A 21,078-nucleotide genomic window follows, 5' to 3' on the forward strand; every position below is an offset into this window, starting at 1 on the left:
TAAAATTAACGCTTAAAGTAAAATCTATCTAGCAATCTTTTTATTTCTAGGGCTCTTTATCACCAACATTGCTTAGGCTAGTATCTTGGAGTAGGAAGTAATTAACTCTCCAAGATAGTTAAAACAAACAAGTAGCTATATTTTGCGGTAGGAGATAAATTCCAATTGTTACATCTATGCTTTGGGAAGCTCCTCTTAAAGGAGTCAAGCACGAGATCATATCTGAACCAGTGGGGTAATCAATCCTTCCTCATTGGGAACGATAGAAGATATACACGTATTAAAATGGTAAACCTCAGATTGACCATTGTTGAGGAGACTAGGGTCACTTGTTGGTAAACCTTGGATTATGACAAGGAGCCTTCAAGGGGATTGAGCTTTGTTACTCTGCCCTTGCGTGTGTATCGGATCACGGATTGTTCCCCCAGGTATATTTGTTTCTGTTGGTAACCATAGTGACCATAATCTATAGGATTCTTTCCTAAGGTGACGGTGGAGGGAAGATCCCACTGTACCTGGAGCAGACGTCAACTAGACTCACTTGGACTCTCTGGGGGGTTCTCTTCACTCGAGACGGTTTAGTGAAGAAACTTGTGCCAGTCTGTTTCATTAAGCAGGTTGTCGGGGTAACTGTTCCAACCGCCCTTTCTGTATTGAATTCTGCGACGTTGGATTTCATCACCAACTAGTGTTTTCGGTACGGAAAGTTACTGTTTGTGTGTGGTTTGAACTCCTAGATTTTTTAGGCGTGTGATTCAAATTGTTTGGTTCTTTAGAGACTTTAGGTGGTTTTATTGAGATTTTTCTTTGTTTGCGTGTGAAGTAATTAAAATATTTAATCGTGGCTGAATTACTGAGACAATCCCGTAGACTTCGAGGGCAACCTCTCGAGTATTCACCAAGCTAGATTGAAGGGCTATGAGCCCTTGTAACTCCTAGTGACAGTAGAGTTGGGTCACCGGAAGAAAGAGAATCTTCTTTAGTTGTTCATCCTAATTATCAAGTTCAAGCAACAGAGTATATTTCCGAACCAATTTCATTTTCCGAAGTTACTGGTAGTGTTTCTTCTACTAGTGAATTAGCTGAAGAACCTAAAATTTCTGAGCCTGAAACTGAACCTGCTGCTACTCCATCTTCAGGATTTGTTTCTCCATCTTCTAGTGGTCCTGGTTCACCCAGGGTAGGAAGGATCATTACCCAAAATCTTCCTTCTGGACTCATTGCTATTGAAGAACTTGTTAATTCGGAAGAAGGTATAACTATCCCTGAAAATCAACCAACTTTAGAACTTAGGGAGCGTGAATCAATTTTCTACAGTTTTCCTAGGAGGGACGCTTATATCTTTCATTGACTAACTTTTTAGAAAATCCAGGTCTCAGTTTTTCACCACCTCGAGTTCTTTTTCATCCAACACCTAGAGGTTATTATCCTCCTTTGAATATGTCGAGATAGTCATCCATGTTTTCCCAATCACCGGAAACATTTTTGTATGGTGGGCCTTCTATTCCTTCTAGGTATCAGTCACTAACTGGTACTTTTTCAGGAGCATCTCCTCAACCCATTGAACATTGGCTATCAACTGGTAATAACGGAACTAAACCATTGAGTGTAGAAGAAATTCTTATGATGTCTGGTACCATTCCAAATCCGCAACCTCAAGGTAGTCGGTTACCGCCTGGGGGAAACCTCAAGGTACTCAATTATCACCTGGGGGGCAACCTCAAGGTACCCAGTTACCGCCTGGGGGGAAACCTCAAGGACAGTAAATACCTTCGGGACAGTACATTCCTCAAGGTCAACCCCAGACTTAGTACGTACCTCAAGGTCAACCCCAGTATCAATATATACCTCAAGGTCAACCCCAATTTCAGTACATGCCTCAAGGTTATCAACCTCAAGGTCAGTACCCAACCCAAGGTTTCCAACCACCTTCAGGGCAATCATTTGTCCAAGGAGCTAGAAATGTACCTTTGAATTATCAACCCTACCCTCAACCTGGTTATGGTCCTTAATATGCTCAACCTTCTATGGGTCAATACCCCGGAATGAACATGGTGTGGGATCCATCTCAATCTCAACAAATCTTGCAACCTAATGTGCAGTTGTCATCTCAATCTGGACAACCTTTGGTTTCTGGTTCAACCCAGCAACCTATCCAGCCTACTATTCAAACTTTTGCACCTAGTGTAGCTCATCAGTCTGGGCCTAGTTCGCCTCGAACTCCACCTCAAACGACTGCTGCAACTACTGCAGCATCTGTTCAATCTACCCCACCTACTTCTGGAGTATCGGCAGCTCCGGTTTCTACTGTTCCTGCATCAACTCCTCAAGCATCTTTACCTCAATCTGGACCTACAATTCAGACTTCGGTTCAGATGCCTGTAGGACAACCTAGTCCAAGTACGGTTGTCACAAGTCAACCTCAATTTACTTATCAACTGTACTAGGGACAATACCAATTCGGTCCTGCTGTTCAAAGCCCAGTCTACCAGTATCAACCATACCCTGGATATACTTATCAACAACCTCAACAACCCCAATATGGTCCAGTTAATCCTGGTTTTCCGGGAGGATATAATATCCCAAATGCAATTCCAATTCCAAGTTATCCGGGATATCCTCCTCCTGGGGCTGGTCTTATGACCTAGGGTTTTCGAGACCCTAACCGTCAGTTACCGTTCATTGCAACTTTGGACTTGCCTGATTTGTCGCACCTTACAAACGATCTAATTAATTATCTTCCATTTTGGCTGCCAATGCCGAATAAGTTGCTCAGTGATATCCCAAAGTTTGAAGGTAAATTAGGAGAGGATTCGTCAAACCATGTGATGAATTATCACCTCTGGTGTGCATCTAACTCCATTATAGATGATTCAATTTGTTTACGTCTTTTTCAACGCACTTTGACATGTCTTGCGGCCAAGTGGTACATTGAGTTACCGCAAGCCTCTTTTTATAACTTTAGTCAGCTAGCTACTTCAGTCTTAACTCATTTTCAATTGCCTATCAGATATGACAATGGCACGGAATTATTAACTTCATTAAAACAGTCAACGTCCACTTATATTTTAGATCATATTCATGAATGGTGATGTCGACGGCGTTTAGTGAAAGTTTTTATTCCGGATCAAATCTTAGCAGAATGGTTTGTTAAATTTTATATGTAGCTAAGGTAGGAGTTGTTACTGAAGAGCAAGTAATTGCTCAAGCTCAGTACCTTGACCTCATTTATACGCAGTCGGGTACTTTACACGAAAAAATCCCCGACCTTCCGAAACAAAATCAAATAACTGCAGCTCCTTCAAGGTCTCATGCCGCTGACGGTATGATTGGTTCAATTAATACCAAAAGTAAGAAGAAATATTCAAAGAATTCTTCTCTTATTATAACTTTACCAGATTCCCCGATAGGAGACTCTTCCACTGAAATTCCTGCCGATATTCATGTCGTAGAATCATCTACAGCCAAATCAAAATCCAGCGGTAAAAAGAAGGGGAAGAAGAAAAATAAGCAAAATTCGAAAGAGAAATCACATAAAACGGAATCTACTAACGAGAAACGTAAACCTCGTTATCCTTGTTTCATTTGTGACGAAGAGCATTTTACAAGAGACTGCCCTCATCGCGCTGAGGTTGCGAAAATTGTCAAAGGTTCTCAAACACCTGCTGTCTTGAAGGATCCTTTTCCTAGTCAAGATAGTAAGATGATATGTTCTTCCTCAATTGCCTCGGAAGAACCCATAATGATGATGTCCCATGTTAGGATTGTGACGCGATCGCAAGATTATGGTAGTAAAAGTCTTGTTGGTGGTAAGGAAGCAGAATCTTCTAATTCAAACCCATCAACTTCAACTCCTGGTTCTAATCCGCTACAGATCGAGAAACCTAACCTAGACTTAGTAATCAAACCGCCTGTTAAAGGTATACTTCGAAAGTCAACTTTCAATCCGCATGTGAGAGCTACTTAGAACTATGACATTGTTGAAGACTTAGCTATTTCCCCTTTAGCAATGTTGGCTTTGGAAGTGCTGCAATCATGTCTAGCACAACGTAAATTGCTATTGTCGGCTATAGGAGCTGTTGATATTCAGGACTCGAACCTTATAATTTTCGATTTAGAAAATAGTACACCTCGCCTTCCTCATCAAATGGCTTTCCAGTTTCCAGTGTTAGTCAAAAACAGACCTTGCTTTAGGACTGTGATTGATGAGGGAGCTTCAACGTGTATTATGTCGATCCAGTGTTGGAGATCGCTTGGTTCTCCTACACTCAATCAATCCCCGACGATTCTAAAGGCTTTTGATGGCCATGGGTTCCATCCTTTTGGCATTCTATAGGATTTACCTATACGGGTTGAAGGCAAAACTGTTAATCTAGATGTGGAAGTGGTTGATGCCCCTCTAGATTACAACCTTCTCTTGGGTCGTAGTTGGTCTTACGCTATGATTGTTCTTGTTTCATTGGTCTTTCAGCTTATAAAGTTTCCTCATAATGGAAAGATCGTAACTATAGATCAGCTGACATATTTTTCATCCGACCCAGCCTCTTCTGAAAGTATACAACATGTCGGTAAAACAACTATCCCCTATAAGGATGTTGGAGTAGGATTAGTTAAAGATTCTGGTTTACTACAAACTTTTTCTTTTCCTCCTCCTTACATATCGCCTTCTACTGCAACCATTCATATGATTTCATCAAACACTATTGTTTTGGATGATCCTTGGATCGTACCTTCCGAATCTGAGGTGGATTCATTTGGTGATGCGATGCCTTTGAGTCCCTATGAAATTGCGTATCAGGCTGTACAGTTGTTTTCCGACCCTTCTTCAACCGAAATTGATCTAATGAATGTGGTCTATGGACAATCACTTTCAACATCAAACTCAGATTCAACAACTTTTTCCGAGCTTGTTCATACTGATGAGCAGATTCGTGAAATTTTGTCTGTTGATGATTTACCATGGGAAGATCTTCATCATCGATCTTCGTTCTTACCTGAGCTTGATCACTTTGAGAATGATTTTTCATCTATTTTTACTACTGATTATGTCAAAGAACCACAGAATCCATTGCAAAATCTTGATTCTGAGTTAAATTTGGGAAATATTTCTCGAACGGTTCCTATTGACATTTTAGTTAAACCTGGAATTGTTGAAAACATTCATATAGGTGCCTCCTGTACGGAAAATGAACTCCAAACTTATAAGGCCCTATTTCAAGAATTCCGCGATGTGTTTGCCTGGTCATATGAAGAAATGCCAGGAATTGATCCAACAATTGTTGTTCATGAAATCAAAACTTACCCGGATGCTAAACTCGTCCAGCAACATTTGCGACAGATCCACTCGCGAAAAGCTTCTGCTATTAAAGCAGAAGTTGAGAAATTACTTAAAGCAGGTTTCATTTATCCAATTCCCTTAACGGATTGGGTATCAAATATTGTTCCTGTTAACAAAAAGCAAGGAATGATAAGAATATGTATCGATTATAGGGATATTAATCGAGACTGTCCCAAAGAAAATTACCCAACTCCCTATATCGATCAAATTATTGATGATTGTGCCGGCAGTGAAATTTTCTCCTTTATGGATGGTTTTTCCGGTTACAATCAAATCAACATTCTCCCTACTGATCAACCAAAACCGAATTTCATTTGTCCATGGGGGACATTTGCTTATTGCAAATTACCTTTTGGACTGAAGAACGTCGGAGCAACTTTTCAAAGAGCTATGTCTTATGCGTTTCATGACATCAAGCACATTATGCACCCATATCTCGATGATTTACCTGCCCATTCATTACGTAGAGCCGATCATCTCACTCATTTACGAGCGATATTTATGAGATGTAGGCATTATCGAATTAGGTTGAATCCACATAAATGTGTTTTCTGTATAGAAACGGGTCGTTTACTGGGATTTGTTGTTTCGAAAATCGGCATTCGTGTCAATCCCTCAAAGGTTGAAGCTATTTTCAAATTGCCTCCTCCTTCGACTCTTCGCCAACTCCAAAGTTTGCAAGGGAAAGCAAACTTTTTACGTCGATTCATTTCTAACTACGCCAATATAACAAAGGGTTTTACCAGGTTGTTGAAGCAGAACACTCCATTCTTTTGGGATGAGATAGCTGACAAATCTTTTGATGCACTTAAACATGCGTTGACCCATGCATCGTTATTGCATCCTCCCAGCAACAACTAGGATTACTTCTTGTATCTCGCCGCTTCTCATTCCACCATCGGGATGGTATTAGTTCAGGAAGATGAATTCGGTAGTGAACATGTGATTTACTATCTTAGTCGAACTTTCAATCCGACTGAGCTTAAATATTCACATGTGGAGAAATTGGCCTTGGCAGCTGTTCAAGCTGAACAAATATTTCGTCATTACATCTTACTACGCAAAACTATTGTAATTTCTTACTGTAACCCTATGACCTATATTTTGACCAAACAACTGCTAGGGGGCAAGTATTCCAAATGGATTGTTATCCTACAGGAATTTGACTTGAAATTTGAAAATCCAAGTCAATGAAATCTTTAGTTTTTGCGGAGTTGATGTGTGACTTCCCGCGTGCTGATACTGCAACTGTGGCGGAAAAGCCCATTGCAGACGAATCCTTGTTTCTTATCAACACTCTTGATCCATGGTATGGAGATATCATTGTTTATCTCCAAACCCAATCTTTTCGGCCGAAATTTCACGATCTCAGCGACGGAAAATACGTTTCCAATCCCAACAATACAAGATTATTGGAGATACACTCTATCGTCGTGGGACGAACTTTGTTTTCCGACATTGTTTAACTCATGAGGAAGCTGAAAAAGTTCTAAATGACTGTCACTCTGGAGCATGTGGTGGTCATATGTCTGGGTATGCCATAGCCCAAAAGATATTGCGCGCTAGCTATTTCTGGTCGTCTTTATTTAAAGATTGTATTTACGTGGTCTGAAAATGCCACAATTGTCAATTTTTTGATCGAAAGATGCGTGCTCTACCTGCTCCTCTCCACCCTATAATTTCCATCGGTTCTTTTGCAAAGTGGGGTATCGACTTTATTACATGTAACCCTCACTCGGTCGGGGGGCATGCGTATATCATCCTTGCGGTAGATTATTTTACTAAGTGGGCCGAGGTGATGCCTACATTTTCAGCAGACGGAAAAACTGCTGCAATTTTCGTTTTCAATCATATAATTACTAGATTCGGTGTTCCACAAGCAATTATCACTGATCATGGGCGTCATTTTCGAAAAATTATGATGACTGAACTAACAGATCAACTTGGCCTACGTCACGATAGTTCTACTCCATATTACCCACAGGCTAATGGTCTGGTTGAAGCCATCAACAAAGTTCTAGTCATTATGATCCAACGAATCATTGGTATTCATAGGTCGAATTGGCATAACATGTTATTTTCAGCGCTTTGGGCGTATCGAACCTCAGTAAAAACATCAACTGGTTTCACTCCTTTCCAACTGGTTTACGGTTTGGAAGTTGTGTTACCCATTGAATGCAAAATCCCGTCATTGCAAATAGCCATAAAGTTACTCCCAGCCACTTCTGAAGAGGAGAACGTTTGTTTTACTTAGCTCAACTAGATGAGAATCGACGTGATGCTGCACTAGCAATCGAAACTCATGCCAAACGAATTAAAGCTCAGTACGATCGAAATGTTACACCTCGTGATTTTCCAGAAGGAGACCTAGTCTTACTATACGATCAAGCAAAAGCTAGGCGCTAGAAAATTTGTACCTATGTGGCATGGCCCTTTTATTGTTAAGCAAAAGCTGGCGAAAGGGGCCTATGAATTGGTAGATTTTGACGGTGTCTCTTTGGGTAAACCCAAAAATGGTCTTTATCTAAAGAGATATTATTCTTAAATCTAGGTGTGGAGATTTTAGTTAGATTAGTTTCTTTATAGCTGGTGTGTTTTAGATTAGAAAAGTGTGCTTAGTTTAGAGAGTGTTTTTGTCATTATTCCTGCTTATCTTGATATTGCAGATGTCGACATCTCTTCAAACATACATCGGTTTCGCTGATGGTGCTTGTCGTAATACACAGAACATTTCTTCCGCAGCTTGGGTTATCTACCCTCTGATGAGTTGGTATCTATGCATGGGGTAAGCCTCGGTCAAACAACTAACAACATTGCATAGTGTAGTGCAGTGATTGAGTTATTATCTGAATCCATCTCATTTGGGATTCAGAGTTTGATTGTGAGGTTAGATTCTGAACTCGTTGTATTGCAGCTTAATAGAGTTTATGCCATTAGAAATCCAGTGTTCTTAAGATTATTTTTGAGAGTTCGTCTCTTGGAACGTGAATTTGACTATATTGAATATCAGCATATTCCAAGATATTTAAATACATTAGCAGATGCAATTACTTCTCGAATGTTAAGTAGACATTTACAATAATCAAACAGTAAATTTAAAAACATTCCATAACATGTTTTACAAGATAGCCAGTAATAGTGATATAGCATAGCATAGAAGTATGTCAAATATACATCGTCTTCGATCATAGGTTGAAAAACACCTTATGATCGACAAAAATGATAGTACAAAAAGCAAAAATGTCATATGAGTCTACAAAAGGCGATCATCCTATCGTTGGTGATGATCACGATAAGAAACCACTGCTCGGGCCACCCTACAAAGGAACCTCCTGAAAGGTCCTAGGACCCCAATCACATAGTGTTGTAACCTAAGAGGGATGTCATCTATGCTAGTCTCTGGAATTTTTGCTGTCAAACGCTCTAGATGATTTTCCAATTCGGCCAGGGTCTCTGCAGATTCGTCCCATGGGGCTGGTACTACTGCAGCTGGGTGTCTCCTCTCATAGGGCCAAAGAGTGGCTAGTCGTTGTGGACCCACATCTGCATTTGAAACTTTTTACTATCATTTTTGGACGATTTAAAAACAAAAAAAAATTAAAACTTAGAAAATGTTGAGAATGATTTTACCTGAGTCATCCCACTGCTCTCCTGGTGGAAGAGTCATGTCTGGGTCACCACAATAATCCATCCCAGCATAAGGAAAATCCTGAATCGCGAAAAGTTGGTTCTCCAACCAACGAAAGTACTCAGGAGGAAATCGAACAACCTCTGAACCCTCCTCAGGATGACGGGCCATAACTGCAACCCAACGCATCAACTTGGGCTCTCGGGGAAGTCCAACTCCAACGGAAAGATGTTGTGGGACCAACATCGAGACCCTCTCTAAACCAAAGCTCACAACTAAGAAATCATATCCAAAGTTTTTTAGTTGTCCATTCTTTGTTCTAGTCAATTGGCCTTTTACATTTGCCAACACAGCTTCGCACCAGTTGAAGATGGTGCCTCGATAACAGTCTACTTCCATTCACATTTGGGATCCGGTGGCTACATGCAGTGCTGCGCTTCTGCAGAGTCTGGTGACAATAAGTGCAATTACTTTAAGTTCAGGAAGGGAGATGGTTTTGATATCAATCCCTTTGTCCTTTGTTTGGTCATTACAAAACTCGAGTCGGAGACTATCGACAGACTGGCCACCTGGCCTAGCCCCGAATAGAGATAATCGTTCACCTCTCTTGGGAAATCCAGTCAAGAAGTAAATGTCCTCTGGATCGATTTCGAGCTGGTGGCCACCAATAATGCAACACTGGTCCTGTATATTCCATCTGTCCACCAGCGACTGCAAAAAGTCTACTTGGGCCCTCATGCCAGGTATGGCCCAAAATTTAAATAGCCCGCATGCCCTCAATGCATCTATTGAAGGTTGATGATTAATTGCGGCAAGGTCCACATCTTCGTGCTCCCGTTCCCGCCAAGTGAGCATTGTGTATATCCTACATTGAAAGAAAAAGCGGATTAGAACATTTTAGTTCAAAGTTTTTGGGCAGAAATTGAAAAAATTGAAGTTGTAAAACCTATGTCGCAGGGTCCGCACTCTCCAGTTAGGGACAGTGCGTAGGTCCGCACTCTGCCAAACAGTAGGTGCGAGCCCCTGGCTCTTTCCTTTGTAGGAAAAAGTCGAGGTCCGCAAGTTTCGCATGCTGCATCTGCAGACCCCCGCGAGCGGTCTTTTAAACTAAATTTTTCCTAAAAAAAAAAATAGAAGCCTTAAAAAAAAATTCAAACAGTTGAAATTCAAGATTAAAGTGATGTAAATTACCTGGAGGTGACGGTTTTCGATTCCAATGGACGGATTTTCCGCAATCTTCGCAGGAAGTTAGTTCCAACAGATGCAAAATATGTTGCAGTTGCAGAAGCAACCAAGGAGAATGTGTGGCTCAAGAAAATTCTTGAAGATTTGCAGGAGAAACAAGCGCACTTTACTCCTCTCCTAATTGACAATACATCTGCAATAAAATTTTCCAAGAATCCAAAATTCCATGATCAAACCAAACATATCAATACAAAGTTTCATTTGATTCAACATCATGTAGATGTTGAAACTATTCACCTATGACATTGTTCCAAAAATGAGCAAATTGTGGGCATCTCCACCAAAGCATTTGGAAGAGAAATGTTTGAAATATTTAGAATGATGCTTAGACTCACAAACATCCCTTCAAATGGGACGGGGTGTTGGACACCTAATCCTATGGGAATGGGTGAAATGATGTAAATATGTAAATAAGAATAAGTAGAATACGAAAACACCATGGAATATGAATCCCAAGGGTCACCATTAAAAGTGTATATATTGACATGAAATTATGTAAATATGTAAATAAGAATAAGTAGAATAAGAAAAGACCCTAGAATATGAATCCCATGGGTCACCATTCTAAGTGTATATATTGACATTTAGCTTAATGGAAGTAATTGGCCTGACAAAAGTAATTGAAAATAAAATAAATTTTTTATTCAATCCATAATTTCTATAGCAAAAATAGTATTTTAATGTGAACCATAAATAAAATATTCCAATGCTTATTATTATAACAAACATAATATTTTAATATAAGTCATAAATAAAATATTCTAATCTCTAAATATTTCAATATCCATAAAAAAAGAGAATATCCTTTGACAATTTATACCATTTATACAAGGGATATGTGGATTTATTTCAGTGCTCCCTTATATAGCATAATTTTGTATAGATGAATTAGGTTATTATGGATGAGTGCTTCTCAATATAAGCAACACATGTCTAATAAAATATTTCATTATCAAATATATAATATATAATAATATTGTAATGTGTGTGTGGGGTTAAATCATTTAAATGGTGTGTCCATTAGTGTGAGGGAGGCATGTAATCTCCTTTTTTTTACTCAATTTGGAGTTAACACATAACAGGTTAAAATTTAAGAATCCATATAAATTCATTTCATCTCGAGATCTATCATGAGAGATATCAAAATTTGAGAAAAAAATTTCACTTTTAGATAATTGATCCATCTTTGCATATGATAAGTCTGAATTTAAGATGGATGTACATTGGTTAATAATATCTTAAAATAAATAAATCTTCTACATTTTTAGATTCTTAAAATTCTCTTGTACATGGAACTCTATTATATCACAATTTTATAGAAAACTTTCAATTATACCTAGTTCACAAAATCATGGGATTGTGCAGAGTATCTAGGTGATTGCATGCACAAGAGTGAAATTCTCCATAAAAATAAGTAAAACAATTCTTAAGATGAAAACATTTCAATGATATATCCATCACTTGCACTATCTAAGTGGTTGTATACACAAGAATGAAATTCTCCATAAAAATAAGTAAAAAAAATATTAAGATAAAAACATTTCAATGATATGTCACTCGCACTATTTAAAATGGTTATTCATAATTATAAATAAAAAAATTCTTACCATAAAAACATTTCAATAATATATCTCTCAATATAAAATAAAATTCTTAAAATAAAATTGACATATAACATACTAAAATTACTAAAATTCAAAAACTAAGTATAAATTTATTTTAACTCTAAAACTATATAATCAAAATTTAAAACAAAAATTACACCTTTGAAAGCATTAGTTAATAATTTTCAAATATATAACACTTCCACTTTTGCCATGCTAAATCCCTTTTAGATAGGAAAACTTCAATTATACATACTACGAATCCTAAAATTGTATATTATATGATGCAATACCCAAGATAATTACATAAATAAATAAATAATAAAAATAAAAAATAAAAATAAAAATAAAAATACTTCATCATTACTAGTGGAGGGATGTCATTACCTGATGTGCCCTCCCCGCCACGTCGCCTACCACCACGTGAACCCTCGTGAAGACCGTACGACACCTGTCCGCTGTGGAGGTCCACGTGTTGGGCATCATGTCATGTACTTAACTATCCTTTCCGCGTCGTTTCCAGGATTTGTTTGGGGTCATTGCTGGGATGTTCCATTTTCCCTTTGTCTTTCTGCTCGGGGCTGGTTGTTGGGCGAAGCCCTCCACCGAAGATGGCGCGGGACGACCCCAGAACCTGTGCGCTTCATCTGGTATGCAGGTGCTGATGTCTGCCATTGTTTAAGGTTTAGTGTTTATGGTTGGAACAGGGTTTCTGGCTTTCTTGTGGTTTTCTGCCTAGATTTGTTGGTCGTTCTGGACCGCTGATTGTTTAGGGTTTCTTTGGTGGTGGTCTTATTCGCAGTTTTTGTTGTTTGGGGAGGAGCCAGTTGCAGTTTTACCGAGTTCGAGGTCGAAGGTTTTTTTTAAGAGGTAATTGCAGGTTTTGTTGTTCTGTGCTGGTTTTTTTGGTTTTTTTCTGTTGTCTAATGGCTTATTTCTTCTCGTTGCAGGTGTGGAGAAGGTCTGGCGAAGGTGTGGCGAGCTCCGGAGAAGGTCGGCGACCATCCATGGCCTCTATCCGGTAGGATTTTAATCCTACCAACAATTTCTCTGTGTTTTTCAACACAAACAACCCTATTTGGAATTTTTGTAAACTTTCTATGGCAGGTTTTGAGGGTTTAGGGTTACAGGGATCTTTCATCCCTTTTTTGTGGATATTTTGATGTTGTTTGTGGCTTTTCATGCTGGTATTTGTGAAATTTTCGCTTTTATTGTGCTTAGTCGCTATTATTGTGCTTATTGAGCTTCCAGGGATTTGAACCAGCAAACCCTAATCCATCACCACTGATTATCCAAAAATCTTGTTGTTTTGTCATTGCCACTGACCCAAAAGGCATTTTTTGCAAATAAGTTTTGTTCTTTTATTGTCAAATTCCATAAACAAAAGCCTCTAGGGTGAAGAGCCTTAGAAATAAGAATTGATATTATAGCATTATTTGTGTACATAGCTCTAAAATTCTGCTCCATAGTTAAGTATTTTTCTTGAAACATCCTCCAAAATGGCTTAGTCATTAGGTTTCACTTGGAACATCCAGTTTCTTCGGCAGAGGGCTTCGCCCAACAACCAGCCTTGAGAAAAAAGACAAAGGGAAAATGGAACATCGCAGCAATGACCCCAAACAAACCCTCGAAACCCTCTTAAACTTGTCACTGTAAAATGTAAAATACATTTGTTGTAAAATCATATTTAGTTAAGAGTGAATATTACATCAGAAAGGAATTTGAAAAAGATGAATAAGCAGAGGATAAAAGCTAAAATCTACAATTTTGTTATGCTTAAGCGTTTGTCTTTGACTTGGAAAAAAATGGAAGATGAAATTGCTTTTTTACATTGTTGGGTGATTGTCTTTGTGAGTTAATCCAAGTGTTCTAAGGATATGTGGTAGGAACCTTGGATCTGACTGCCCTCCAGTTCTTGAATTATAATAAGCCCAAGGTCCGTGACATGCAATTTTTGATAATATGTCAACATATTTGTTGAAATCCCTATAAATGTATTGGAATTTGATCTCTCGTAAGTATCCTCTTATTTCTCTAATTTTGTGTTTCCAGACTACTAGTTTTAGAACTTCTAATTGTGTTGCTTCTTTTAACCAGTCAATTACACATTTTGAGTCACCTAGGATCATAATATTTTTAATGTTTTTATGCTTTGCAACTACCAAAAGAGTCTGATCCAGATTTAAACAGGAACGCAACAAATTACAGAGATAACCATATATACAAAGATGCAGCGGAAATAATACTTCACATTAATGGAAAATACTGAAATATGCTTACAACCATAAATGGAAATAAACCAACTAAGGCGATGGTAGCTTATCTCTGAGAAGAGATGTGGTGGCTACATGCCTCTGAACTATCTTACAATGAGGCTCGAAGGCCTATTTATTGTTGAGAAACAATGGAAAACCCTTAACATTCCAAAACCTAACCCTAGGAGATGAAACGCCAAACTGTGGGCCCCGTTTGGGTAAATTGGTACATCAACTTCCCGGGGTCGTAACTTTGGCATACGATCTCCATTTGACGCGTACAATAGTTCGTTAGAAAGATCTATCCGAGCACTACCACTTTGGGAAGGGCAACATCGGTCCATGGACCCATGTTGCCCCCAGATTTCCCAAAAAACGTCATTTAGGGCCTCAAAATGGCTCCAGAAGTTCAGGACCCGAAAAACTGCTAAAAATAGTAAGTTGTGCTACAATTAAGGAAACTGAAAATGCTGAGAGAAACAATGGTGGGGGTCCAGGTGGACTTGGCAGGTGGCCACCAATATCCACCTGGATCATTCCTCCCCCCTTAGGAAGCAATGGTCCCCATTGCGTTGAGTTCCTCCATGAGATGAGGAAACTTTTGTTGAACTTGTTCCGTGGTGAGCCACTTGCCCTGCTGAAGGAGTTGGCCTACGTTGACAACTCGATACAGTTGGATATTCTGTTGGCGAGTGTTCTCGATCTGTGTGTCCATGATCTGATCAGTTGCAGCTTGTTCCATGCAATCTGGATTTAATTTTGTGGGTTGGAGTTGTTCTGCAATGTCGGATGTGTCTAGCAATGGTGGAAAGTATGGCCGAAGGCGGTCCACATTGAACACTGGGTGCAGGCCAAGGAATGGGGGAATGCTGAGCTCAAATGCATTGTCTCCCATAGCCTTAGTAATGGTGTAAGGACCATATCAGAGTGGTCTCAATTTCCGATAGGCTCTAGTAAGGCGTTCCTTTTGCAAATGCAACCAGACTTTGTCGCCCACCTAAAACTTGTGTGGCACCCGATGTTGATCATGTCGCTGCTTGTACTTGGCATTTGATTTCTCCAGAATGTCATGGACTTGCTGGCGAATATGTTGGATGCGCTCAATGAAGATAGTGGCCTTATCTGTTTTGGACTGGACATGAGCTGAATTTATGTGAGTGGCTGCAAATGGCATGGCCACATCAACGGGGCACAGTGGCTGGAAACCCAAACCCACCTGAAAAGGGCTATGGCCAGTGGAGCTGTGAAGAGCTCGGTTGTAGCTGTGCTGAACATAGGGGAGGCTCTCGTCCCATGTGCGTGGATGCTTTGAGTTATACATGCGCAGAATGTGCACAATCATCCTATTGACAACCTCTGTCTGGCCATCAGTTTGAGGATGGAAGGCTGTGGACTTCATGAGTTTGGTGTCCAGCATTGACCAGAGACTAGACCAAAATGTGCTGAGAAACCGACTGTCCCGATCTGAGATGATAGACTGTGGAATCCCAAAGTGCACCCACACTCGTTCAAAGAAGAGTTTAGCAGTGGCTTCTGCTGTGATATTCTTCTTGCAGGCCGTCATAATGGCCATCTTCAAGAACCTGTTGACGACCACAAAAACACAGTCATTTCCATGCTTAGTGGAAGGAAGGCCTGACATGTAATCCATGGAGATGGATTCCCAAGGTCAACTAGGGGTAGGCAACGGGGTATAGAGGCCGTGCTTCTTAATGGTCGGTTTGGCAATGGCACAGGCAGTACATGATCTGATGTACTTCCCAACATCCTGTCGAAGATTCGGCCAATAGAAATAATTTTGCAGTACTGCCACTGTTTTCTCGACCCCGAAATGCCCAGTAGCCCGACTGTAGTGTGCTTCCTAAATCATCTTGGCACGCTCGCTTGAAGGAACACAAAGGTGACCCAAGTGGCATAACAGGGCATCCTAGAGGTGAAAATCTGGAACATGCCGACCCTCCAAGAGTGTCTGGTATGTGTGGCCGAATTCTCGGTCGCTTTTGTAGAGAAGTGGCCAATCAGAAGTCTCGTGCCCACAAGAGTTGAGCACGGTGGTTAACGCCATGATCGGTGGTCGACTGAGGCAATCTGCAACATTATTGGTGTTGCCCTTCTTATACTTGATATTCAAGTGGAACTGTTGCAGGTATGTAGACCACTTCTGATGGCGATCATTCTTCAATTTCCCTTGGGTCTGTATGAACTGCAGGGGTCGGTGGTCTGTGTGGATGACCGTTTCCTTCCCCAAAATGTAATGCTTCCATTGTCAGCAGGCCTGTACCATGGAATACATCTCTTTATCATAAGTGGGGTACTTCCCGACTATGTCTGAAAGTGTTTCACTGTGATATGCCACTGGATGTCCATGTTGAGTAAGGACTGCCCCAATAGCATAGTCAGAGGCATCTGTCTCGACCTCAAATGGTTGTTGTAAATCTGGTAACGCGAGCACTGGTGCCGTGCAGAGGCGATCCTTCAACTCCATGAATGCCTTCTGTTGAGATTCAGACCAAAAGAATTTTGCTTTCGCCCCTCCCTTGGTGACTTGACTCAAGGGCCAAGTAATATGAGAAAACCCCAACACGAACCTGTGGTAGAAGTTGGCAAGACCTAGAAAGCTGCGGAGCTCTGTTAGAGTGGTTGGAGATGGCTTATCCTGAATGACTTTGATCTTGGCTGGATCGACATGCACCCCCTGTTCATCAATGATGTATCCCAGATACTGAACCTGGGTCATGCCAAAAGTGCATTTCTCCAAATTGGCACATAGCTTGTGTTGCCACAGTGTTTGGAGAACCTGTTGGATGTGGTGGAGGTGCTCTTCCCAACTCTGGCTAAAGATCAGAATGTCATCCAAGTATACTACTACAAAGGAGTTGGTGAATGGCCGCAAGATGTCATCCATTAGCCTCATGAAGGTTGCAGGAGCATTCGTCAATCCGAAAGGCATAACCAGCCATTCAAAAAGGCCCTCCTTGGATTTGAAGGCAGTCTTCCACACATCAGAGGGTTCGATTGGTACCTGGTGATATCCTGACTTCAAATTGATATTGCTGAAATATTTTGCCCCTTTTAGTTGGTCCAGGAGGTCATCAATCCGCAGGATCGGGTACCTATTACAGACAGTGATCTTGTTCAGTGCCCAATAGTCAATACAGAGTCTCCACGTCCCATCCTTCTTCTGTACCAACACGATCGGGCTCCCACAAGGCGATGAACTCGGGCGGATGTGACCTTTCTGCAGGAGCTCCTGAATCTGCCTCTTGATTTCATTGTTCTCCAGAACGGAGCGCCGATAAATTGGTCCATTGGGTAGCGGCGCACCTGGGGTTAGATCGATGGAGTGCTTGACCTGACAGTGCAGAGGAACCCCTGCAGGGGAGGTGAAGATGTCCTCGTACTCCTCCACAACCTTGTCCATCTGTAGTTTTCGTGCAGAGGGACCCCGTCTGGAAGCCGCGGCCACCGTTTTCTTCTTTCCTTGAGGGCGTATCATCAGGAAAACAAATTTCCTGGTTTTGGAAATGATCTTACTACATTGTTTTTCAGTAATCAAAGAGATGGCGGTAGGTGGTGCTACCTCTGGTATCCTGTACAACTTATTTCCCACTGTAATAATAACAGCACGGGGCCTTGATTCATACACAGCATATCGCTTCCACAAGTATGGTTGTCCTAATAATACATCACAAATTTCAAGGGGAGCAATGTCACGCAATACCTCATCCGTAAAGAGCTTGATGTTGTATGGAAGGCGACACTACTGGCTCACGCGAAGATCTCGTCCTTGGTGAAGCCACCCAATGGTGTATGGTTGTGGATGTGTTGTGGTCGATAAGCCCAACTGCTTCATGACCTCTGCTGAAATGAGGTTCTTTTGACTCCCGCTATCAACAATGAACTGTATCAGGGAGCCCTTTACCCACATCTGGGAGTGGAAGAGACGCTCCTCCTCCTCTGGATCTTCGGGTTCATTTTTCTGGATCTTGGTTGTAGCAACAGTGGCGTTGGGATCCGCATCAATGATTTGCTTCCCTTTGTCATTCCCCTTATCGGGTTCTGACTCAGAGTCGGAACATGCATCTGATTCTGAAACCTTTAGCTCAGCCACCAATGACTGCTTGGCCTGACACTCACTTGTGTTGTGAGTGGAGCTCTTATGGAACTCACACCATTTTCCAGTGTCCTTTTTCGGCTTCGCGGCGCTGTTCTTTGCTTGCAGCTTCGGTGGGTTGTCTTGGGCTGTCCCGCCTTGGCTTTGTCCTTTGTTCTGTGGTTTAGGGGCACCTTTCCCCTGCTTTGGATTCGTAGATCCAAAGTCTCGCTTCTTTTGTTTAAACTTCTGCTCGACCTTGATGGCATATTGGTATGCTGCGCCGAGCGAGGAGATGTTCAGGAATTGTATTTCTTCCTGGATGTACTTGTGCAGGCAGCCACGATATTTGAGTATCAAATGTTGCTCTGGATCCTTGATACCCAACTTTGTGCGAAGGGTATGGAAAAGATTGGTGAACTCCGGCACGTCTTGGTCCCTTCCCTGCCGCAGTGTGGTCCACTTTATGTATTCATCCTCATAGCTTCCGACAGGGTAGTACTGCTCCTTGATGGCATCCCGGAATGAATTCCAGGTGGGTGCGGCTAAAAATAGTGAGCCAGTACTTTCATCCTTCTGCTCGCAGTAGGTTTCCCACCAGTCCTTGACGTGGGGGGCTGCTTTGAGAAGAGCGAAAACAATCTTTTCCTGACTCAAAAATTCATGAAAAAAAAAATAACCCTCTAGCAGATTTAACCATTTATCTACGGCATCTGCGTCTATTTGACCCTCGAATATGGGGATTTCAAAATTAACTTGTACCTTAAATGGCGTGGCATTTCCAGAGTAGCTGCTGGAAGTCGATGCATCGCTTCTGGGTAGCCGCTGAAGGATCTGGGCAAAGTTGTCCATCATCGCGTTCCGTTGTCGCTCGAGGGCTTCTTCGAGCAATATTTTGATGGGATCTCCTGCCCCCTCGTATTTCTTCTCATCCGCCATGGGAGGCCGTCGGGATTTGCGAGGCCGGTCTTGCAAAGGTTCGACCAGTTCAAGCCCTAACTCCTTATATCCCGACCTTGTTGGGGACATGCAAAGAAAAACAGAGAAAAAGCAGACTGCTCTGATACCACTGATCCGGATTTAAACAGGAACGCAACAAATTACAGAGATAACCATATACACAAAGATGCAGCGGAAATAATACTTCATTTCATTAATGGAAAATACTGAAATATGCTTACAACCAGAAATGGAAATAAACCAGCTAGGGCGATGGTAGCTTATCTCTGAGAAGAGATGTGGTGGCTACATGCCTCTGAACTGTCTTACAATGAGGCTCGAAGGCCTATTTATTGTTGAGAAACAATGGAAAACCCTTAACATTCCAAAACCTAACCCTAGGAGATGAAACGCCAAACTGTGGGCCCCGTTTGGGTAAATTGGTACATCAACTTCCCGGGGTCGTAACTTTGGCATACGATCTCCGTTTGACGCGTACAATAGCTCGTTAGAAAGATCTATCCGAGCACTACCACTTTGGGAAGGGCAACATCAGTCCATGGACCCATGTTGCCCCCAGATTTCCCAAAAAACATCGTTTAGGGCCTCAAAACGGCTCCAGAAGTTCAGGACCCGAAAAACTGCTAAAAATAGTAAGTTGTGCTACAATTAAGGAAACTGAAAATGCTGAGAGAAACAATGGTGGGGATCCAGGTGGACTTGGCAGGTGGCCACCAATATCCACCTAGATTAGAGTCCACGTTGTTATTAGTTCTGCTTTGGTATTTGTCTCGGGTCTAATACTAATTCTAATGTGGATAGATATGTTCTCTCGCATTTTGATCAGTCCCCCTCCCCAGGTTCACAGTTATTCCTTGATATTCGTTTGTGTTTGATATTTTCTCTCTAAGATGAGGGCAATTCGGAATTTTGCTTGAATTTATATTAGTTATTTTTGTCAGAGAGTCATACTTAAAAATATTGGTTTATTCTTCTTAAACTTGTCACTGTAAAATGTAAAATACATTTGTTGTAAAATCAGATTTAGTTAAGAGTGAATATTACATCAGAAAGGAATTTGAAAAAGATGAATAAGCAGAGGGTAAAAACTAAAATCTGCGATTTTTTTATGCTTCAGCATTTGTCTTTGACTTGGAAAAAAATGGAAGATGAAACTGCTTTTTTACATTGTTGGGCGATTGTCTTTGTGAGTTAATCCAAGTGTTCTAAGGATATGTGGTAGGAACCTTGGATCTGACTGCCCTCCAGTTCTTCAATTATAATAAGCCCAAGGTCCATGACGTGCAATTTTTGATAATATGTCAACATATTTGTTGAAATCCCTATAAATGTATTGGAATTTGATCTCTCGTAAGTATCCTCTTGTTTCTCCAATTTTGTGTTTCCAAGCTACCAATTTTAGAACTTCTAATTGTGTTGCTTCTTTTAAACAATGAATTACACATTTTGAGTCACATAGGATCATAATATTTTTAATGTTTTTATTCTTTGCAACTACCAAAAGAGTCCAAGTTGTTATTAGTTCTGCTTTGATATTTGTCTTGGGTCTAATACTAATTCTAATGTGGATAGATCTGTTCTCTCGCATTTTGATCAGTCCCCCTCCCCCACTTAGGTTCCCTTGCTGACAGGACATCAAGAGGAATCACGGGAAGATTGAGTCTTCTAGGGGATAGATAGTGCTAGCCAATTGATAAGATGGATTCTCTCCTTACTATTTTTTTCTTACACCCATTGTACATTACTGTCTCTTATACCCCTTCAATGGCAACCTTTTCTAGATTTCCTTTTGCAACTGCATCAAAGTTCAGGCTGTAGATTTCTTCCAAGGAGGTTTCCATTGTTCTCATGGGGACCTGTCATCTATCCTTGATTGCATAGCTCCAATAGATGTTTTCCCTGTGGCTCCTTAACCTGTCCATCTTCTTGGGAAATCACTTTGTCCTCTCAAAGTC

Source organism: Pinus tabuliformis, chromosome 3_2 (assembly GCF_031772625.1).
Source record: "Pinus tabuliformis cultivar Carrire ecotype Pingquan chromosome 3_2, CPIR1, whole genome shotgun sequence".
In the NCBI taxonomy this organism is placed as follows: domain Eukaryota; kingdom Viridiplantae; phylum Streptophyta; class Pinopsida; order Pinales; family Pinaceae; genus Pinus; species Pinus tabuliformis.